Genomic DNA, 21,546 nt, shown 5'->3' on the forward strand with positions numbered 1-21,546 from the left:
GGATGTAAGCAATTAGCGGTTTGGTGGGATCCTCAGAAGGATTTTAAATTTTAGAAGGTGGAGTTTCACCTGGTTTCAGCACCAGAGAAGAAGGGGGTTCAGGTTAAGGAGAGAGGACAGCAAAGGGCAAAGGTAGGTGTCGAGGAGGTGGAGGGATGTGGTTAGAGGCGATGCAGTTGAGGTAGACCCCTCAGGTGCTTTATCTCCTTCTGGTTGTCTATCTGCTTCAGTCAACTCAGAAATAGCATTTTGTAAAGAGGCATTTGTAGACTCCTGGGTACATCTGGAAGCCTCCAGGTATCCGTCGAGATAGCTCTCACATTCAGGCCGTTTGGTTCTATTGCTGGGGTCTTCCAATCTCATCTGGAAGAAAAGCAGGTCCTGTCAGATCATAAGTTCCCATGATGGTCAATGACGTGCTCATCGTCAAAAACATGCATGAGGACAGATCATCATTTTTTAACATAAACCCAATGGGAGGTCTCACAGGGGGACCTCCCGTAGGGGTTTTAGATGATTGGGGTCCCCCATCTCAGAGGTTTTCCTGAAAGCAAAAAAAAAAAAAAAACCACCCAGAAATGGTGAAAGCTGGATCGTTGGGTGCACCTTCGGGGTTGGGAGCTGTATTTTAAGTGTGTGTCTCATGGGATAACACTTCCAGTTTCCTGGTGTCCCTCGTGGCATGGAAATTGTCTTGCAGAGGCAAGAATGCCCATCTGGCCTGTCCTTGACCAGCTCACCTCCTGTGGGAGTCTTTTGTACCACAGACCGTTCTCTCTCTGGAAGAGGTGGCAAGCACTCTGGTAGTGTTTATTTGCTCGCTCTGTGTCCACTGACATTACTTGAATTTGTTTGCTTATTTTTGCTCTCAAGAGTCCCAAAGGAATGATACCAACATTCTGGCCTGTGTCCACTAAGCGAACAAATGAGTCATTCGTCAAAAAGGATGAAGTCTTTAGACAGATCCAGAATAAAATCGGAGAGCTCCACCAAAGGAAGGGACCTGGGCATCTGAGAGAAGCATCACCTAATACAAGGCTGACATGAGCAGGGGGCTGACTGTGGGCATCTGCTTGAGTCCAAGGGTCATTGTCCTCTGGGGGCCATCTCTTCTGGGTCCCACTTCTGACACCAAGGAAAACCCACCTAAAAAAAAAAGATAAACTGAGGCAAGTTCAAAATTCTCAGAAAGGTGAGTTTACTTGGGAAGAGAGAGCAGTTGCAGTTCAGAACACTTCACCAGTGGGAGGAAGGGGGGAGAGTTTGGGTTAGGCTGTGTTGATGGGCAGGGGTGTCAAGGGCGGGGAGTGCAACTAGATGTCGTTATAATAACAGGTAAATGGAGACCGGGTTTGAAATCTCCCCTAGCAGAGAAAACCAGTGCTGTCATACCAGCAAAGTTCAATTCAGCTCATTTCAGGAGACCAGCCGACCCGGGGCATTTCTCCTTCGTGCTTCGGGGAACCATAGATAAAACTTCCCAAGGTTGATATGTGGCCGCCACCCACCAACTCCCCAACGCGGTAGAGAAACCTAACGCTATCAGCCTCCTGGAAGCCAGGCATTTGCGGGAAATCAGTATCTCTGAGCCGAAGTATTGTTTTCCTGAGGGCACAGGAGTGAGATTTCCCGTTTTATGCCCCACGGTCCCATGTCGGGCTGAGATCCGTGCACAGCTCCCTGCCCCATCCAGAGTCCTCTAGCCAATGTCCACTCTGGGCCAGCCCTGACCCCCCTGGGACAGCTGCGAGACCCCAGACTCGCCTCCGCCTGGGGGCCTTTTCTGCATTTGCTCTGCAGAAGCGTCCTTCCTCTGCTGTTCACACGGATAGACAGCTGTGGCATCTGGTGAAGGGAAGGCCACCCAGAGCCATCTGCGTTGTGTCCTTGCCTGGTGTTTATCCAAAACCATGCCGCAGAAATGGCTTTGGTCTTCTGCCAGATGCCAAGTGGGTGATGGGGTGACAGACAAGTGGGGAGCACACACCTTTCCTTCCCTTTGTCTGGGATCCAAATGCGCCTTTTGTCATTTGCCACCAAGATGCTTTATATTTATAGTTCCTTGACATTCTGGCCACCGCTGAGGTCAGGCGTTAAATGAGCTCTGAGAAAAGTCAAAGGTTGCCAGCATGGGTCTGACACAGACGCTGTGTGTCTGTGATGATTGTCCTCAGCTAGCGGGCTGGCTGCAGAGACAGACCACCCGCAGGACAGGGCCCAGTGCGGGGCAAGTACTGGTCACCCGGGCACGGCGCTATGTGGATCGGATGTGGTCATCCAGGAGTCCTGGCTCCTCTCATGTGTGACTCAGCCTTGCTCGTGGCTCTTGGGTTTCTTCTGCTCCCTTGGGGGTGATGCTCGCAAGGGCACCACCTGGAGATTTTAGGGGCAGGTCTGGGAAGCAGGCCCACGTATGCGCAACTTCCACTCCTAGAGCTCAGTCGTGTGATGTCTGTGACCCCAGGGGAAGCTGCAGGGTCTCATGGAGCACGTATGTCCCGAGAGAAAAGGTGAGCACAGACATCGGTAAGAATAAGCTGCTTCTGCCCGTTGAGCCCGGCCTGCTGCGTCTAGAAAACCCCCAGCTCTCAGATGTGTCCCTACCCTGACAGGGAAACAAAGGCTCTGTGAGATCATCTCTGCCAGCCAGGCTCTGTCCCAGGCACAGTCCCCAGCGCGGGTCGGCCGGGCCACGGTCCCGCAGCTGCCCGCCACAGCCTCCGGGAAGTGGTGCCCACAGCAATGCACGTCGTCACAGACCCTAGTTGCTGCCCGGCCTGAGTCAGACCCATCTGCTCGGGGCACTGCCACAGAATCAGGCCCCCTGAGTCGGGGACAGGTGCCAAGCCAAAGAGGCCTGATTGGGAAGTCCCAGATCAGGCATCTGTTCTTTCATGAAGTCCTCCGGGTTGGGCCCACGGCCCAGGCGGGCCTCCCCTCCTGCTTTCCTCAACAATAGAAGAAAAGATGCTTCCAGACACTTCTGGCCGCCAGAGCCTCCCTGATTTCTCTCTGAGGGCCTTGGACAACCCCCGGGGGCCAAGCTGGGGGCCGAATGCATGTCCTCCAAAAGCTCTCTGGGCAGAAGCCATGGTTTCCAAGGGGACAATGTGGCTCTCAAAAGAAGCGTCCAGATGATGCCCAGATAAGCCTGGGCCATGCCCTGGGGAAGCCGGCTCAGAGTGAGGAGCAGCCTGGCACATGGGGCAGAAGGCCGGCCAGAGAAAGCTGAGGCTGCCTGGCTTCGATCCAAGCGAGCGGTGGAGAGCGGTGGCCACAGTGCTGAGGCCGGTCAGGCTGGATGGGCCCGCCCCAGCCCACGATCGCAAGCTGCGTGACGCTGCGGGTGGTCTGATTTCCTCACCCGCAAAATGCTGAGTGTCACCCATAGCTTTGTTGGGAGGACCGAGTGTGGTGTGCAGAGTGCTTGGCGGACCTCAGGGACGCCGTCGGCGGCTGTGCCTTACTAGGAAGCCCTGCACCCGAGGACCCAAGCCCGCAGGCCCTGGAGCTCCCTCCATTTGAGCCGTGGGCACCTAAGCAGCTATACCTACGCTGCCAACACCATTGTCCCTAACCATTTGGGGCTACCGACACTGACATTTAAAGTCTCTAAACTGAAATTTTGATTTCTCCATGTTTAACAGCCCTGTGGGGCCAGGGGCTACTACTCTGGCGTCACCAGAACACATCCAGCCCCACACATAGCCCTGTTGGAGTGCACAGGCCCGGACAGAAGCAGATGGATAAGCAGGGTGTTGCTTACCTGCCTGCTGGCCCGAGTCAGGCGGGAGTGTTTCCGGGACCCCTTGGGGTGCCGGGGTGGGGAACAGCAATGCTCAGCTGTCTCTATCACATGGTCACATATGGGGTGTGTGTGGGTACCCAAACTCAGACAACTCAGAGATGGCCATCTGACTGCGGTGAACACGCCTTTTCTGATGTGTCAGCTGGTTTTAGGAGGCACGGTGGGGACCCGGCCCACACCCCATGGTGTGGGCTTCTGGAGGAACAGAACTGGCCTGACGGGTGGACCCTCAGACCCAGAGCAAGCCTGTCTCCCAGAAAGAAGTAGAGGGGCTAAGTCTGTAGGAAAAACACCCCCGACAGCAACAACCATAATCATTCAAGAGAAGCAGGTGACCATCACGAAGCACCGGGTGTATTTCAGGCACGTTTTTAAATCAGAGATGTGGATTGATGCATTCTGACCTGATAGCACCTCCAAAGGGAAGGCAGGACGTTTTGCAGACAAGGACACTGACAAAGGCAGGTTAGGCCACCCGCTCAAAGTCACATGCCACCCAGGAGAGGCACATTGGGGTTTGGGTGCAGGCATTTGGGCCCTGGGCCATCCATGCATATCCACCCCTCTGGCTCCTGATCTCCTGCCCACAGTCACATCTCTGCAACGTGCACTGATATGTGTGTGCCCTTCTCTGGGCCGTAAGCTGTGGTTAAGATCGCCGTATGTCTCATATGCTTGCGTGTTCACGTCACAAACAAGTGCCCACTGACTTTTTTTTTTCTTTTCTTTCTGAATTTTTAATTTTTGGCCTAAAGTGCCTTGGAGGAAAAAAAAACCTCATAAATATATTATTTCCAGCTTCTCTTTAAAACTAGGATGTCCTAGCAATGCCGTGCCCACCTTACATGGTAGCCATTAGCTGGAATTAAGTAAGCATCAGAGTTGCATTTAACCAGTGTGCCTCCTCACCCTACCCCCACCGGCGCTTTGCTTTTACAGCTGTACAGAGATATAATGGACCTGCAAATAATCATGTGTATTTGAAGTATACAATTTGGTGAGTTTGGATCTATGTATACATCTGCAGAACCTTTCCCAGAGTCCAGATACTGAACACATCTATCACTCCAAAGTCTGCCCCCCTTTGCCCAGTAGGTCACTGGCCTACTTCCTGACATTGTGCATTAGGCTGACCGCTCTAGAGTTGTGTACACATGAAATCATACAGCATACACTCCCCTATCAGGCTTCTTTGGCTCAGCATGACTGGGTTGGGATTGACCCACTTTATTCTTTGGGTCAGTAGGTTTATTCCTTCTTGTTCCTTTTGGCTGCTGTGTGGTATTTCATCGGGAGGTCATGCTACAACCTGTTTATCCACTGCCACATGGCAGGCTATGGTAAATATTGATAAATATTGAGGAACGGAATGGCTGGATCGTATGGGGGGTCTATGTGAAACTTCCCAAGAACTTGCCACACTGTATCCCAAGGTAGGTGGATCGTATCTGCGTTGCGGGGCACCTGCTGGTGTTAGAGTTTGCCACCTATGGTTTGTCTGACATCGTGACAGAGCTGTGGGCATAGGCCCTTAAAGGGTAAAAGCGTGGAGAGTCAGAGGGAAGGGTTTTTGCCTTCACGTGTAATGCTCTGGTGTCACAGTCACGTGGAGCAATGTGATATTCCAAGAACTCTCACGTCGATTATTTTATGTGATCTGAAATCACAGTTGGAGTTGGGTAGGGTTTTGGATTAATGTACAGCGAGCTCCATCCTTGCAAGACTAAAGCTGGACCGGTGGCAGATTAACAACAGCTTTCCACGAACCCATCAGACAACTGATGCCACACATTCACGCAGCTGCTCCTGAAGCCTATTCCCTGCAAGAGAAGGTGGCATTTCCTAGAAACCAGGTGGTGGGTGTCAGCTCCTGGTACATGTGTTTACAACGTGCTTACGGATGGACATATATCCAGCTCGCAGATGTGGGAGCAGGATGAAGAAAGAGGTAGCCAGGACCTGGAAGGAGCCAGCAAAGGGAAATTATTGCTGACTGCTCACTGAGCTCCTGTGTGATGGAAAAGCTGGGAAACAGAAGGCAATGATGCTTGCACAACCCTGTCAGTGAGATTACTGCTATGACATTGTACACGTAACATGGTCAAAATGGCAGATTTTATGTACTATGTATTTTATCACAATTTACAAAATATTAATAATTTAATATACCCCAAGCCCTGGATGTTATACTTTAAATGGATGAATTGCATGGTTTGTGGATCATCTCTCAATAAAGCAGTTTAAAGAGTTATTGATCTAGCTCGGCCACTCACTTATCTCAGGTTTCACGACTTCCTTGCAGAGATGCTCAGCAAACACGATCACCCCCCTGAGAATAGTAAACAGAGGACATTGCCTACAGTTTGGGGCAGAGTTAAGAAGTGATGCCCGGTGACCTTGCTGGCATTTCAGAGCTGGCCTGTGCTGGCACGTCTTTGGGATACAGAGTTAAGAGAGGAACATGTCCAGGGCCTAGGGTCACCCCTGCAAGCCCTGGTTACTTCATCAGCAAGGGGAGCAGCTGGGGGTGAGGGTGTCTGTGGCCCCAAGATTGGAGCTACAGGAGTGAGCAGAGAACCAGGGAACCCTCAGCTATCAGATTCTCCTGGTGCAGCTTCCAGCCCACATTTCACTCCTTCCCCCGGAAGGACGGCAGGTCCGTGAAGACTTGAGGGTTTGCAGTAGGTGGACCCTGGGGGACCCACCCTGCAGTGTGAGGCACTGGGGTCCTCTCAGACCACCTCATCTGCAACAGGTCCCACCTCGTCTGCAAGGAAACTGTGCATTCTGCAGGTGCACATGGGCACACAGTCACACTGTGCACAGGCACGCACGGACACACACTGCCACACTGTGTGGTCTACAGGCGGGCACAGGCACACACACTGTCACACTGCACAGTCCGCAGGTGTGCATGGACACACGTACTGCCACACTGTGTGGTCTGCAGGGCGTATGGGCACACGCACTGCGATGCTGCATGATCTGCAGGCGCACATGGACATGTATGCTATCACAATGCATGTTCTGCAGGTGCGCATGGACATACAGTCATACTGCATGTTCTGCAAGTGTGCATAAGCACACTCACCGTCACAGTGCATGATCCGCAGGATGCACGGGCACACGCACTGCCGCACTGTGCTGTCCTCAGCCCCACACAGACACACACACTATCACGCTTCATATCAGGCAATGAAGGCCGGCTTCCTGATGATGGGTGATTGTCAGGTTGCTGAGAGGGGTTTGCTCACAAATAACTCTATTTTCTCTATTTGGCCTTGGCTGGAATCGATTTTGTTGCATGCAAGAGAAATTGGATTTATCTTCAGAATAGGCTGACAAGGCAGGCAAATACTGGCAGAAAGCCAGGCACAGAGAGAGGAGTCTGTTTCCGGAGAGGAGGCTGCCTCCCAGGGCCGGGATCCACACCAGCCTGACAGCACTCAGAGCTGAAGGTGATCAGGGACAGGGTTCTGCTTTTTAATCACTTTTTGGAGATATAATTCACCTATAACAGAATTCATCCACTTGAAGTGTGCAGTTAAATGGCTTTTAGTATATTCAGACCTGTGTATTCATCATTGCAATTAACCCTGGAATAGTTGCACGACCTCAACAGGAAGCGCTGGGCTCCTTCACCCTCACTCCTCAGTCCTAGGCAATCACTAATCTGCTTTCTGCCTCTAGACCTTTGCCTGTTCTGGAGACGTCCCATGAGAACAATCATACAGCGCCTGGTCCTTTGTGTTTGACTTCTTCCACTTAGCAGACCGCCTCCAAAGTCAACTCTGTGGTCTCAATGCTTTATCCCCTTTATGCCAAATGATGGTCCATTGTGTGCACACATCACATCGTATTTATCCCTTAACCAGCTGAGGGACCTTTGAGTAGTTTCTGCTTGTTGGCTGTTATGAGTAATGCTGCTACGGACATTTGTGTACAAGTTTTCGTGTGGACACGTTTCCTCATTTCTTCTGGGTACAGAGCCAGTGGTGGGATGGCTGAGTCATATGATGACTCCAGATTTAGCCATTTGGGAAACTGCCGGAATGTTTTCTAAAGCAGCTGCACCACTTTGCATTCCCACCTGCCGTGTGGATGAGGGAACCACCTCAACCAGGACTTGCAAATAAAAAGCCACTTTGGAAACCAGTTTTGCTCAAAATGTTAAACATGGAGTTACCATATAACCTGGCAACCCCACTTCTGAGTGTATACTCCAGAGAGATATAAGTCTATGTCCACGCAAGTCTGGGAATCAATAAACAAAAAACCTGATGCATGGATATTAATAAAAGCAGGGTAAGAGCCCCAGAGTGAGAAAGCCAGTCAGCAGGGCCACGGATACCCAGAACAGACAGACTCACGGAGACACAAAATAGATCAGTGGTTGCCAGGGGCCGGAGGGGGCACAGGTGGGAAATTAGAGGGAGGGCTCTAATCAGTACAAGGTTTCTTTTGGGGATGATGAAAATGTTCTAAAATTAGATTGTGGCGATGGTTTTGCATGGCTTTGTAAATACACTAAAAACCATTGAACTATGTACTTTAAATGAGTGGCCTTTATGGTATGTCAATTTCACATCAATAAAACCATTTTAGAAAGAGAAAGAGACGCAGAGTTAAGACTCATTACTCTGTGCTCCCAGCCTTGCTCCCCAGACGCACATTGGGATTTAATCTGTTTGCCTGTCTGTCCATCTCTCACACACATTACGATCTTTTTCTTTTCTATTCATCTTTCAAGAATATCAGGCAGAGGGGAGCCCTGCTCCCAGCACAGGGAGACAATGCCAGGCTCCTTGAAATCTCAAGTGGACAGGCAAAGGAAGTTGACCATCCAGGCTTTGGTTTCCAGGACTACCGGGCATGTGGAATTCACATGGGCCTCCTTCCTCCTCTTATAACCTCATCAAGATGTGGATGAGACACAGTGCATTAAAACACGAGTTTGTGACGCCCGTGCCAGCAGTAGGGAGGGAATAAGTGCCACAGGGGAAGTTGCAACTGGTGCCACTAAGTCCAGGGCCCAGAGCTCAGCACAGGTCCAGGCAGAGTCACCCTGTCCAGGAGGGTAGATGTATCTCCGAACAGGGGGATGTGGATGTCCCATGGAGGCAGGGACAGCACTACTATACAGCTCCATCTGAGTATTGCATGGAAAGACAACACGATGCCAAGGAGAGGGCTAGGAGTAGGTGAGGGTGATAGTCTGAATTCTTAGAGAACATGACCTCTTTTAAGCACACAGGAACCAGGCACAGATATGAGAGTCTCCACAGATATCAAGATGTGACATCCTGAAGCCCACACTACCCGATATAGATCATATTGTGATAAAATTAGAAATGCGATAGACGAAGGACACTGAAAATGGTACCATATCAGAACCTGCAGAGTGCAGGGGAAGTTGTACTTACAGGAAATGTATAGAAAGAAAAAAAAGGAAGTGCAAAATTAACAAGCACAGATTCAACTTGGAAAATCATACAAGAAAAAAAGAAAAATGAAACAATGGAGCAAACCTAGGAAGTTTGGCAGCAAGAGAATATTGAAGATTTTAGCTAAAAGTATCAGTGGACCAAGCCTTTGCAAGTTGAAGTTTAAAAAGGGGAGAGCCACAAATAAATGGAACATGATGGTAAAATATGGATAGAGTTGTATAAAATACAGTCAGGGTTTCTGATCCAGAATGGTGACATAGGAGACTTTCAACCTCACCTCCTACCCATGGACACTCAAAATGCACAGCCACATATGGAATAATTTCCTCTAAAAGAAATCCAGAAACTAGCTGAGCAACTCCTACACATTGGATGAAAGAGTAAAAAAAAAAAAAAAAAAAAAAAAAACACACACAAGTGAAACAGATCTTGGCACACTCAACAATTGAAAGCCACTGTGAGAAAAGAAGTGGCTTGAAAAGTCACAAGGGTTTGAGAGACAACACGGAGCAAGGGTCAGGCTAAATGACGAGGTTTATCTACGATATAAGGACAGTCTGTCAAGAGAGGTGGCTCTTTTTTTTTTAAGATTTTATTTATTTATTCATGAGACACGCACACACACACACACACACACACACACACAGAGAGAGAGGCACAGAGACACAGGTAGAGGGAGAAGCAGGCTCCATGCAGGCAGCCCGATGTGGGACTCGATCCTGGGTCCCCAGGATCACATCCTGGACTGAATGCAGGGCTAAACCGCTGAGCCACCCAGGGCTGCCCAAGAGAGGTGGCTCTTGTAGCTCATGCACAGAAACCAACACAGGCAGACAAGGACAGTGAAGAAACGGGGGGGGGGGGGGGGATGTGTTTTGAATAATAGAACCAGATAAAACTCCAGAAACAGACCTTAATGAAACAAAGATAAGTGACTTACCTGATAAATTGTTCAAAACAATGGTCATAAAGATGCTTGCTGAGGTCAGGAGAACAACACATGAACAAACTGAGAATTTCAGGGAAGATAAAAAAAATAAATGAAAGAATCAGAAAAATCACAGAGCTGAAAAATATAATATATAAATAGAAAAAAAAATCCAAAGTTAGGGCAGTGGGATTCATCCAATCAGAGGAGCAAAAAGAAAAAAAAATGAGAAAGAGTGAATATTGCTTAAGGAAGTTGTAGGACAGACACACAGCTGGTCAATGTATATGTTATAGGTGTCTCAAAAGTTTGAGAGAGAAAGAGTTGCAAAGCTTATTCAGAGAAATGATGACTGAAAACTGCCCAAACCTGTATTAAAAAGGAGATATCCAGATCCAGGAAGCCCAGAGATCTCAAACAAGACTCTAAATAGATCCAAACTGAGACACACACTTAGATTATTAAAAATCACAGACAAGGAGAGAATCTTAAAGCAGCATGAGAAAAACAATCTGCTATGTACAGGAATCCCCATAAGACTTATGGCAGGTTTTTCAGCAAAAAAAACTTTGCCAGCCAGAGGGGGTGGCATGATATATTGAAAATGCAGAAAGAAGAAAAACTGCCAACTGAAAATACTTTACCTAACAAAGTTGTCCTTCAGAATGAAGGAGAGAGGAAGCATTTCCCAGATGAGCAAATGCTGAAGGAGTTGACCACCACTCTAGACCAGCCTTACAAGAAATGTTAAAGGGACTTCTTCAAGCTACAATGAAAGGATGCTGACGAGTACGTGAAAACATAGGACAGTGCTGGCAAAGGTAATTACATAAAGTCATAATTCTTTAATGTTGTAATGACGGTGGGTAAGTCACTTGTAAATATAGTATGATGGTTATAAGACAAGTGTAGCAGCTATGTATCTACAAAAATTAGTTAATGGATGCACAAGGTAAAAAGATGTAAATTGAAACATCAAAAACATAAAACAGAGGAGGGAGAAGCAAAAATATAGAGTTTTGTATGTGATCCAACTTAAGTTGTTATCAGCTTAAAATAATAATTATATATATATGATGTTTTATGTAAGACTTTATAGAAGTCATCCAGTGCAAAAACCTTTAATTGATGCACAAAAGATAAAGAGCAAGGAGTCTAAGCATAGCACCACGGAGAGTCATCGAATCACAAAGGAAGAGAGAAAAATAAGAAAGGAATAACAAAACAGTGAGAAAATAATTAGCAAGTTAATAAGAGCAGCTCCATACTTAGAATTATTTTAAATGTAAAAAAACCCCTAACATTTACCATCAAAATACATAGAGTGGCTGAGTGGGCAAAAAAAAACAAAACTCAACTACAAGAGACTCACTTCAGTTCTAAGGACACACAGACTGAGAGTGAAGGCTTGGTTGGTAAAAGATAGTCCAGGCGTATCGAAACCAAAAGAAAGCAGGGATAACTACTTACATCAAACAAAATAGACTTTAAACCTAAGAGCAATATAAGAAGTAAAGGAGGTCATTACATAATAGTAAAGGGATCAATCCAACAAGAGGATATAATATCTGTAAATATTAATGTATCCAACATAGAAGAACCTAAATATATAAAGCAAATATTCACTTACCTAAAGAGAGAAAGAAATAGACAGCAACTCGATAATAGTAGGGGCCTTCAGTAACCACATTCACGAACGGATAAATCATCTGGACAGAAAATCAATAAGGAGTGTTGGACTGAAGATACTGAGTAGATGGACTTAGTAGACTCATACAGAGTGTCCCACCCTGACTGCAACAGAACATGCATTCTTCTTGAGGGCACAGGGACATTCTCCAGGATAGACCATACTTAAGCAAGTGAACAAATCCTAAAAAATTTAAGAAGATGGAAGTCTTATTGAGCGTTGAGCACCCCCCCCCCTTTTTTTTACCACAATTTGTAAGAAACTAGAAATAAATTACAAGAAAAAGCCTGGAAAACTCAAAATACATGGAGATTAAAAACATGGCAGTGAACAACCAATGAGCCAAAGAGAAATTTAAAAAAATATCTTGACAAAAATGCAAATAGATACACAACATTCCCAAACTTAAGGGATACAGCAAATACAGTGCTCAGAGGGAAGTGCCTAGTGATACACGCTTATAGTAAGAAACAAGAAAGAGCTCAAACACATGACCCTGATTTATATCTCAAGGAACTTGAAAAAGAAAAAAAAAAAACAAATACCAAAGTTAGTAAAAGGAGGGAAATAACAAAAATAAGAGAACAAATAAATGGAAGAGAGACTAAAAAAAATAGATGTGATGAAAATAAGAGCTTTGTTCATTTTATTATTTTTTTTAAATAAAAGATAAAATAGAAAAGGCTTTAGGGAGACTTAGCTAAAAAAAAGACAAAGACTCAAATAAAATCAGAAACGGAAGAGGAGACATCACGAATGATGTCACACAAACAGAAAGAACCATAAGACACTGCTATGAACGAATGTAAGACACATATAAAACTTCTAGAAGAAGCAGTAGTAAGCCCTATGACATTGGACTTGGCATTGGTTTTTGGGATTTCACACCCCAAAAAAGCAACACCTCCCTCCCCAGAAATAAACAAGTGTGACTACATCAAACTTAAAAGCTTCTGCACAGGAATGGAAACCATCAACAAAATGAAAAGGCAACCTCCAGAATGGGAAAAAAATTTGCAAATCACGTATCTGATGAGGGAATTAATATCCAAACTATATAAAGAACACCTAAAACTCAACAGCAAACCCCCAAATAACTCAATTTAAAAATGGGCAGAGGAACCACATGGACATTTTTCCAAAGAAGACATACAGATGGGCCAACAGGTACATGCATGAACGGGTGCTAAATATCACTCATCATCAGGGAACAACAAACCTAATATAATGAGGTGTCACCTCACTCCTGTCAGAATAGGTAATCAGAAGGACAAGACATCATCAGTGTTGGTGAGGACATGAGAAAAGAGCCCTGTGCACTATTGGCAGGCTTGCAAAATACGGAAAACTGTATGGAGGGTCCTTGAAAAATTAAAAATAGAATTACCCTATGATCTAGATACGTATCTGAAGGAAACAAAGTCACTGTCTTAAAGAGATATCAACAATAACCAAGGCATGAAAACAGCCTAAATGTCCACCGATGGATGGATGGATGGATGGATGGATGGATAAAGAAAATGCGGCGTACACTTACAACAGAATGTTATTCAGCCATAAGAAAGAAAAAAATTTTGCCATTTGCAACAACATGGGTGGATCCTAGGGGCATGATGCTAAGTCAAAGAGAGACAAATAATATATGATACTACTTATATGTGGAATCAAAAAAACCCAAAACTCACAGAAACAGAGAATAGATGGGTGGTTGCCAGAGGTGGGGGGTGGCCATGGTAGAAATGGGTGAAAGTTATCAAAAGGTACAAACTTCCGATTATAAATAAATACATTCTGGAGATGTAACGTGCAGCCCAGTGACCGTAGTTAACAATATTGCGTTGGATACTTGAAAGTTGCTAAGAGAGTAGATTTTAAGCGTTCTCATCAGAGGAAGAAAAAAAAAGCAACAGTGTGAGTGTCAGATGTTAACTAAACTCCTTGGGGTGATCATTTCAAAACAGAGTCAACTCTTGAACACCGTGGGGTTAGGGGTGCCAACCCCGCACAGTCTAAAATCCACACGTAACTTCTGATTCCCCACTTACCTGCGAGCAGCCTACTGTTCAACAGAAGCCTTATCATAGCGTAGCCAATGAACACAATTTTGCACGTTATATAATCTATGCATATATGTTACATACACTGTATTCTTACAACACAGTAAGCTAGAGAAAATAAAATAATAAGAGAATCATAAGGAAAATATATTTTCTGTATTTACAAGAAAATTCTGCACAGAAGCGAACCCACACAACTCAAGTCCATGTGTTTCAAGGATCAACTTCACGTATGTATATATCAAACCATTGTGCTGCTTGCCTTCCACTAATACATCGTTACGTATCATTTACCTATCAATGAAACTGGAATATTGTCCTCAATTGTGATGATGATGATGACCCTTTGAATTTCACAAATAAGTTTTTTTGGGGAGAAAATAAAATACAATCTATCTTGACAACAGACAAAAGTCAAACACACTTGTAAGAAAAATACAAATGCTCAATGTTGATTTAACAGGAAATGCATACCTAAGAATCTGTGAATAGAAAAATTAGTTGTGATCACTTCTGCGTTTTATTAATTAGGTCAGACAACTGTTGATACAAAGTTTAAGACTCCAAAACTTTTTAGTTGCCTAAATTTTATGCTCCCTTCTCATTTTCAAAGCAAATTCAGTTTGCATCAAATTAGTACTTCTCGTGTCTACCTGGATCTAAAACACTTGTTTAATTCCCTCCCCCCCTTTTTGTGCTTCTTATGCCAGGCAATACTTACTTTATATCCCTCAATTTCTGGAAAGATCTCCATAATTACATGTACAGAGGTGCAGCTCCTTTCCTCACTTCCTCCCCTGGCACATGTGATCTTGGAGCACACGCTGGTTTCTGTAGCCCAGGATATTTTAGTTTTCTTTCTTTTTAATGTAGCAAAAGATGCAACCACATACTTCTGGATGACCACATGGCCCTGTACGTCCTAGAGAGTCTGGATTTCCACCTCTCATCTCTGGGAAACTAAGAGCTCCCCTAACATGTGCACTGTCAAAAGTGACCCCCTCCAAGAAATAAGAGGGGCACCTGCACATTACAGGATCCTCTCTACTGGCCGGGTGAGGGCTGCCTGGGTGAGACCCGCAGCTGTCGCCGTGACGTTGGAGCTCTGTGCAGGCAAGTGACAGCCTGTGTGTAAATGGCACAGAGCACTTTTAACAGGAGAATCCACCCGTCCTGAACCTGCCTTTGACATGGTCGTGTGGATTGTGCATTTTCCTAACTGCTGAGCAGAGAAAGAAGCTTACGCACTGCTCTTCCTGGCTTCACATGCCCACTGCCCACTTGTTCTAGGGCTTCTGCAGTTGGGGTAACGTTCTCCCTCGAGCGGTGTATTAAGTATCTGTGCAACCGATGCGGCACTGGATTCTAATGAAGAGATGAGGCAAAAACGGCAAAATTCCTGCTCAGGATTATCCTTCAGAATCGGGGCTGATGCTCAACAGGTCTCTTGCAGGTGCTTCTTTCCACAGAGGTGAAAGGTCCCCATGTCTCTGCCAGAGGGTCTCATGAGAGGTGTGGCCCGGTAGGCACGTTGGGGCTGAGGAATCCCATACGGAATTGTGAGATGCTCCCATTAACGAAAAATTAGTCTGAGGAGTTGTGTTAGTTTAGGGGGTAAGAGAAGCATGTTGGAAACTCTGACGTTATTGCTTTCTCTATGGCTTTCCCACCTTCCCGTGAGATCTGTGGGTTCAGCGAGGACTACGGAGAACCCTGTGTGTTTGATCTAGAAAGATGACAGGAAGGGAGCCCAGCACTGCATGTGAGCCCTGTCCAGATCTCCCTGAAGCCGTGTCTGCCCTCACCAGGCTCAGAAGGCCTCACAGTAGGATTCAAGTCAACCCGCTGCTTCCCTTTAAAACTCTGATAATCTCCCTTATTGCAAAAGTCACGTAAACAAATCATAATCATTCCAACAATATAGAGAGCCATAAAGAGAAGATGGTTTCCCCCGCGGCTCTGCAATCTTATTTCCTTCAGGAAATGAGAGCTATGTCTTTGTCTGTACAAATACGTCATATCTAGGATATATCTTCCTACAGTACTCAGAACTTAAAAAATTTTTAATTTTTAATCGTGATAAAATACACATAACATAAAACTTATTATCTTAACCGGTTTTTAATCATATAGCCAGCAGAAGTCCATTCACGCCGCTGCACACCATCCTTCTCTGGAACTTTCTCATCTTGCAAAAGTAAAGATATGGACCCAATAACACTAGCTCCCCATTCACTCCTCCCGCAGCCCCAGGTACCCACCTTCCTACGTTCTGTGTCTGTGAATTTGACTACATTCAGCACCTCACCTGAGTGGAATCTATAGTATTTGTCTTTCTTTGACTGGCTTATTTCATTTAGTTGAATTTCTTCCATTTAATTGAATTTTACCATATGGTAAAATTTCCCTTCCTTTTTTAAGGCTGAATAGTATTTCGTTGTATGCACGTAGCACATCCTGTTTTCTCATTCATCGATGAAGGGCATGTGGGTGGCTTCTGCCTTTTGGTTATTCATTGAGGATTTTTTGAACAGAATTTCTGGAAGAAACTTCCACCCTCTGAGTTCCATTCACTCAGCACTGGAAATGGACAACATGTATGTATCCATGCACTTATTCTTCCCTATGTGCATCCCTTTATTGAGTGCCTAGAGTTTGCCAGGCAGCCCACCAGGGACCTATTACACATGAGGAGGAGACGTGGACATGAGTCTGCTCTCTTGGAACCTGTGATTGAACAGCTCACACAAACAGTTAAGCTGAGACTTCAGGGATCCAGAGCCAGACAGGCAGATAGTGTGATTGGGGCAAAAGGGGGGGGGGTTTCCCTCTCGAGAAAGTCCCCTGGAGTGGCAAGAGCTTGGTGTGGGGTGGTGCAGGGAAGAGGCTGGCAGGGCAGGGACACAGAACTGGAGGGACAGTGGCACAAGGAGAGGATGGGGAGGCACCAACGAGCCCTGGTGTGACCGTGGAGTGCACTCCATATGCCAGGGGGAGCCTCTGAAGGCTCATGCTGAGATGTGGCATGACCATGGTGGCGTTCAAAAATTGACATGGCCACTGGGAGAAGATTAGCTGGAAGTGGAACAGGGAGGGAAGTGGGAAGGCCTTTTACTTGGCTACTGCAACAGTTCAGGCGTGAGCTGACGGGGGCTTGAGGTTGGGTAGTGGCGGCAAAACTGGAGAAAGGTGGATGAATTGGAGATACATTTCGGTGCTAAGCCCATGGGGCTTGCAGGGGGCTTATATGAGAGAGAGAGAGAGGGAGGGAGAGAGAGAAAAGAAGAAGAAGAAGAAGAAGAAGAAGAAGAAGAAGAAGAAGAAGAAGAAGAAGAAGGAGAAGAAGAAGGAGAAATAATAATAATAATAAGGGCGGATGCCTGTCTTTCCTGTGACTTTGGATCCTGAATGTTTCTCCCGTGTCTCTGGCCATGTGTTTGTGTGGAACAGAGCCCTCTTCTCTCCCTCTGCCAACAGCTGCAGAAGGCAAGCCCACCTCAGCCCCTCTGATCTCCTAAGCCACTCTTTTGTGCAGGCAGCTGTCCCTGGGTTGGTGGGCTCGGCGGCCACCCTGCCTGACCAGCAGAAAGCTGTTTTGAGAGCAGCTGACAAGTGTGGGGACACCGGGGCACCCACTCCCCATTTGCTAAACCACATGAACTTTACCCATCAGAATGATCTTCCCTAGGAACCATGTTTTTCAACAGTTTTACACCATAAGATATGAGGAGGAGACACTAAGCAAAGCCTAGAGAAATAAAAGAAAAATCCTAGTCTGACTAAGCTCAACCTTTCTTTGGGGGCCACGACTCCTTGTCTTATAAACAAAGGTTTTACTAAAGTTTCCAAGTTTCCTTTCCGCCCAACCGATTTACGACTCCTTATAGTGGTTATGTGTTGTTAGGGATAATGAGATAACAGCAGTTTTTCAAAACATGAGCAACAATGCTCGACCAACAAGAATCTCACACTGAAAATTAAATAGCTCTGTGTGTGAGCGGAACGGACAATGAATACAGAAATATCACAGTTGTGCTAGGGCATTTCTCTGCTTTCTTTCTTTTTCTGAACAGAAATATAGAATTCTGCTCCTGAATGGGATGGCATAGTTTGGGGCAGACCAGGGCTCTTGCCAAGAGCCCCTGAAAAAGCCAGATGCAAAGAAAGTCTGTTGAGATGCTCAGAGAGTCACAAGGGTCCCCTTAAGGGGGCCATGGTGTGGAGAGAGGAGGCGGAGAAGGAGCAAGGCGCGTAGAAATCCCACAGGTTTCTGGGACGCAGGGACGGTCAGAGCAGCTGGGAGAAGCCGGGTGGGAAGGAGCAGTGGGGTGTTTCTGGACCTGAGGCTGCAAGGGAAGAAAACCCAGAAGACCAGCAGGCTGCTGCTGGAAAGCAAAACAGATCTTTGCACACAGCGAGGGTCTTTGACATTATAAACCCACTTGACCTGATGCTCCGGGGTCTGTACCTATCTGACTTCTCTCGGGAGCGTGCTTAAGAAACGTAAACTCTCTACTCCATGGGCATCTCGCTCCGACTGCCCCCATCCACGGGGATCCTCCCCCAAGCCAATACGGTGAGCCCGTGGGCCTGACCATCCCCTCCCCTCTCTTATTTCCAGTCTAGAACTTGGGTGCCTGCACGGATGTTCCCTTCATCCATCTATGCTGCATCTGGAGGTAAAGTACCCCTAGAGCTCACGGATGGGTTGTCATGAACATTACATGAGTCCTGGGGTCGCGACGACTGGCTTACGTGAGTTAACGAAATGGACAAGTAGAACTGGCATATGCAGGTTTGGCAAAAACACAACCACCTCTTGGGAAGCCTAACAAGAGGGTTTGTTGGGGGTTGATGTAGAAACATGGTCAGACTATGAGCTTTCCTCGATTGGCCTCCCGCTGATGGAAGCTGTATGCTCTCAGACCTGCCCTCCATCGGGATGGGGGGTGTTCTCTGTACCCCACCTGGGTGCATGAAAGGCCATGGTGAGTCCTGGAGAATCCCATCCAAGGGCCCCCAGGGCTTTGGATGTGACTTTGGCTTCACAGCCCACTTGTCTCGCATCTGGCACCCTTTACATGTCTGTACTTCTATCCCTCGTGCTAAGCACCCCATTCGGCTGCTTAAAATCATGAGTGTGTGAGCCCAACAATGTGGGCGCGTGTCAACACCCCAGCAGATAGATGCACAAGGGCGCAGGTCTCTCGGAGAATCCGTTCGGTCATCTCCAAAGCTGGTTGAGTGCGAGGCAGCCCGGAGCTGCTCCATGTTTCTTTCTTCCTGTTGTACAGGCAAAACACCATGGCTGTAAAATAAAATCAGATAAGAAAGGGAGGCTTAAAGACGACAGTTAAAATTACCTTTAATTCTACCGCCTACTGGGTAGGCTTTTTGGAAATGCGACCCATTTCGGTTTTTCAATTTTAATTGGGACTAGAGTTTCTTGGTTTTGCTTTTGTTTTTCCAAGGGATGGCAGACGAATGAATAAAATATCAGCTCCCTACGCTGCAGAGGCTTGGATAGTCACCTTCAGATGTCCTGTGGGCAGCATAAAAGAAAAGACGCAGAGCCGCGTCTTCTGTTTCTCTGCCACTGTTGCATCTTCTCACGTGAAGCCTCCTGTCTTTTCCAATGAGGGGGATGTGCTCTCTGACCTGGCCGTGGTCTTCTGCAAGGCTTAAACCGTTTTTATTTTATTTTTTTCAGATTGTTAATTTATTTCTTTTTCTTTTAAAAATTTTTAAAAATATTTTCATGGTTTTATTTATTTATTTTTACATTTTTTTAATTGGAGTTCAATTTGCCAACATATAGCATAACACTCAGTGCTCATCCCATATTTATTCTTATTTTTAATTTTTTTGTATTTTATTTTACTATTTTTTTAGTTGAAGTTCGATTTGCCAACATACAGTGTAACACCCAGTGCTCACCCCATCACTGCAGACACACGAAGGAAGAGGTTAGTTGATGATGCATTGCCCTTCCCCCAAAGCCTCGGCCCCTCACAACGTGTAAATTCTGCCCGAGTGGGTAATGCGGAAGCTCAGGAGGGGGGACCTGAGATCGGAAGGAAGTCCAGTCACCCGAAGGGCGCGTAAGTCGTTCACTTTATCTCCCGGAACTTCTGACTTCTGTGCTTCTTTGGAGCCGTCTAAAATAAATCACCGAGGTTTAGGATTCCACTTCCTGCGCTTGTGTTGACCTTTTCTGCCGCTGCCTCCCTCCCTTTGCGGTGGGAGGCAATCCCCCTCCTGTTCGGGGCAGGTCCCAGCTCTCAGCTCCGGATCCAGCTGTGCCCTCCTCTGTCGCTGGGCAGAACAGAACCAGCACCTGCCGGGCGAGCACGAGGAAGCCCCTCGTCACCTCCAGGGGTGACGGCCCAGCTCCCTCTCGCCTGTTACTGTCCTCAAAGGCGGCCGACTCAACTTTGCTCTTCTTCATTTTGGTCCTTCATTTCTGAAACGCCATCTGATAACGAGGCTTGCGTCCCCACCATTCTGCTGAAGCTAGGAGGTTGGGCTCTAGAAGTTCTCCAAAGACTTTTTAAAAATGTTTGCCAAATCCACATGCCCCCTCCCACCCCACGCACACACTTTCACACCCGCGCCCCCTTCCTTACTGGGCATCCTCGTTAAATGCTGCTATCTCCAACTCTGAAACTGCAAAGCACGCCTCTCTCTCGAGCCCTGGCCTGGTATCCATTTCTTAGTGGACCTGAGCACATGAGTTTAAACAAGTCTGAGGCTTTGCTTGTTACGTCCACTCTCCCGGTTACCTGCGTGACACGCGTGCCCTCCGGAATCCACGCCGGTGAGTGGCGCCACATCCCGCCATGGCTCACCCTGGGTGCCACGTCTTGCCACATTCCCAGTCCCCTCGGCCAACCCTCAAGATCTCCATCATGGACCCCTCACTATCCTCACCTTAGCTCAGGGCTTCCGTGTCTTCCCCATTGGAAGGTCACTCGCCACAATGGCTAAACGTAACACATAAGGAAATAGTGAAAAACTCAAATACTTAGTGTCTATCAAAAATCAGCCATAAAAATCAGCCGTGTGACAGCCATGTAACCACTATTCCCTCAAGGGGAAGAATATTCTAACATTCCAGAAGCTTCTGAGTTACCCATTGGGGTAACAACCCCTTCCTCTTCCCCAGGGAACCACCAAGGGGTTTTGGGGAGGGAGGGCTCACTTCCTTGATCTCTTCCTTACTTTTACCACCAGTATCTGCATCTCCGAACAGAAGAACAACTACTTGCCCGTTTATAAGCAGTGTGTACTCATCTATTCCTTGAAACACAGGCTTCCGGGGGACCACTGGGCCCCGGGGGAGAATCAGAGACCGCAAAGCCGGCCAGTGTCTTCTCCGTCACACAGCGCGGGTGTGGGCTGCGTGTCTCGTGACCCCGCTCTCAGTGCCTGGGACCTCCTTGAGACAGAAGGAGCAGGTGGACCTTGGAATGGACCCTCAAGGTGACCATCACCTGCCTTGAGGAACTGCAGCCTTATCCGGGTCCCCCAGGATGAAAATGGCACCCGTGAGTCGCTTGGAAGGACAAGTGTCCATCTGCGAGCTGTACTTGCTGCCTCAGCTGTCCACGGAGATT

This window comes from Vulpes vulpes, chromosome 1, assembly GCF_048418805.1.
Source record: "Vulpes vulpes isolate BD-2025 chromosome 1, VulVul3, whole genome shotgun sequence".
In the NCBI taxonomy this organism is placed as follows: domain Eukaryota; kingdom Metazoa; phylum Chordata; class Mammalia; order Carnivora; family Canidae; genus Vulpes; species Vulpes vulpes.